This window comes from Hyposmocoma kahamanoa, unplaced genomic scaffold, assembly GCF_003589595.1.
Source record: "Hyposmocoma kahamanoa isolate Upper Pololo Valley unplaced genomic scaffold, ASM358959v1 95, whole genome shotgun sequence".
NCBI lineage: Eukaryota > Metazoa > Arthropoda > Insecta > Lepidoptera > Cosmopterigidae > Hyposmocoma > Hyposmocoma kahamanoa.
The window spans coordinates 10,926,095-10,929,077 of record NW_020654972.1 but is presented as its reverse complement, the minus strand read 5'-3'; positions in this window follow the sequence as shown (position 1 = coordinate 10,929,077).

Here is a 2,983-nt window from a genome sequence, read left to right as displayed (position 1 = left end):
AGATAAATAACATAACACTGTCTGCATCAGAATGGAGAAAGCAAAGCGCTTAGTGCGAATAGGTGGTATATCAACGACATAAGAATGGAGTGTTCCGGACCCTCTAGTCGACCGAAGGAAGAACGGTGAGGGTGGAACTAAATTGAAAAGTTTCTGCGCAGACTCCCCGAAATGTATCCGATAGAAAACCGACAAGCGGGATACTTTTCTGTGATGGTTGAGATTTTGTAGATTCGACTCTACAAAAGAACTGTTGTGATAAGTCTCTTTGCTATTCGCTCCACCGAGTCCAAGGCTATCTGGTAATGGGCAGAGTCGTCCCAAAGGTGGCAGCAGTACTCCATACACGACCGAACTTGTGCTTTATACAGATTGATGCAGATGAGAAAAGCTGTTCAGGCGTGAAGTACCGCCTGACCTTGTAAAGTATGCCTAGTTTTTTAATCAGCAGTTTTTGCCAAGCACTCGATGTATCCCCCAAAGTTGAGGTTGGATGATAAGTACAGACCAAGTAGCTCAAGGTGGTCACTTATCGGCACGGATACATCTCGGAAAGTCGGAGTTAGGTGTAGAGGACTCCGTTTTGATGAGAAAAGACACGCCTGTGTTTTGGTGTGATTGTTTGTGTGTCTCCCAGTCTCTCAAATTCATTTATAAAACGAATATTTTTTTTACTACCATCTATCCGATCGAGTTAAAACTTGTTATACTATGGATTCCGATTACATTACAGTAATGTGGTACCTTGATCTAATGCTGCAACCAGGTGACCTATCATGAAATACAAAGCACTGGTCATCGTTTTAGTCGGACCGGGTTGGTACCGGTGGCAACCACGAAACGTATACGAAGATTGTGATTTGACATAAGTCCTCTCCGAAACGTCAAATGACAGCTTTCGTATCGAATTTTGATTGGTTGATTTGATTTAGTACACTGTTTTATACTGGATTTTCAATTTTAATATAAGAGTCATAATTTGATAAATTGTGCTTGTCTTTTTTCAGGCACAGAAAAGAATGCAAAGATAGTTCATGTAATGAAATATATGAAAAGGCGAAGCCTGCATTACGAAATCTGGGGCATCATTCCTACTGATTTGAGGCTTCCCCTCACTATTATCAGCATTTGTACTACTTACTTGATTGCTGTCGTACAGTTCACCCATCTTTATGATTAAGCGATGTTTGTTTTCAGTGGTCAGAATATTTGTTTTAAGCAGAGATGGGCACGCGCCCGGGTATTAATCGGGTTAAAACCGAAACTTAGGGCGAAAACTATTTACAACTAAATATTTATAAATCGAGTTTTGTTGAAATGTTTTGATATTATAACGAAATGTTTATTGCTCGCTTTCATATTTCGCCTTTGTATTGAATCGATTTTCTTGAAAATCGCATTAAAATGAATCTATACAAAAAACTTGCTATCGTATACACCGGAATCGATATTTATAAAAATCGTTATGTGCATCCCTAGTAGTAAGTGAGTGCAAGGTAGTATTGTGTGAAGTAGCATCTTTTTCAACCATAAAAAATTTTTTAGTCGAAATTTTTAATAATTATGAAATTATACCAAATTTCGTATTCGTCGTTTCTGCCCGCGATTTTGGGTGGAAATGAGATAAAACCTAGTGCTTTGGGTAAAATCCCGGTTAAAACGCAAACGGGTTGATCGGGTTTCAACCCACTACCCATCTTTGGTTTTAAGTGTGCTGCACTGTTCCCCTTCATAATTGAATTTGTGTTAATAAAAATTAATGTTCTAATGTGTTTCCATTTGTTAATTATCTAGAATGAATTAATAGCTGAAACTAATAAAAAGTAACTTCTAATTGGCAATGGAACGATTTTTTCGGATGTAAATTGCGTTTATTTCTTTTTCAAACAAACCAATATTTCGGGATCTTAACAAGCGCCATGGTCAATTCTGACTTAGATGATAAAGTCATCAACCAGTTATGTCTAATATTAACGCTAATTACCCTAGTCTGACTGAATTATAGTCACAAAAATTTACTCACAACTAGGTTCAACATCCATTCACATGTGCACGTTTGTTATTTGTTCAAAGGAATGTTATAGTGTTAATTTAGTATTAAGTATCGTACATGGTTTGTTAACTGTTGTTGTGTCTAAATAAATAAATGAGTTATTAATTCAAATACTAATTTTTAAATATTTTATTTGACAGTATGAGATTTCGATAATTTTTTTTAATAAAAGAAAAATAGATATAAAATACATTAATTAGCAGCAATGCAGAGTTACGCCTCCTTGGGATTTTTCACCAGAGAGAGAAACTAGTGGCCTAAAATAACCATCTTCCCTTTCGAATTTATTACTTCTCAACAACCTGGTTGAAAAGTAAAATAACTAAAGACAGACTTCTTTTGCATGGAACTGAGGTTTGTCAAATATAATTGAATGTGTAGGAAGCGTGCGAACAAGAAAAATTCCTCGCCACTATCACAGATCAGTAATCGAGCGAATACCTACCATTTTACTTTACACGAGAGATGTTACTGACAAGATCGGAAGTATTTCCAGGCATGTATTTATGTAGACCTATTTCAAATCTCTGAGGAAGACTTCTCACTTCCTTATACCCGTGAAATCTTACATTCTCCGACAAGATGTACGCGTTTTTAACCGCTCACGCGATACATGCAGCCGTAGACGCATACCACACCGAGAGGCGCAGGTGATGATTTTACACCGATTTATCGGATATCGAAGTTATACTTAACAGGTAAAAGAACTAATATTAGTTGCGATTTCGGTAACTACTCTAGCAAACCATAAAGTTTTTAATGCCTCGGTCTGTCATTTAAAAAAAATAAACAACTTCAAAAATACGTCACGACAACCGTGTGTGTTATTGTTTGGGCTGGTGATTTCGGTGTTTATTTATTGAAAACATACCGTAAGTAGCGTTTTTTAAGTTTACCCTGAATATAAATGTTTATAAACTATACTTTAAG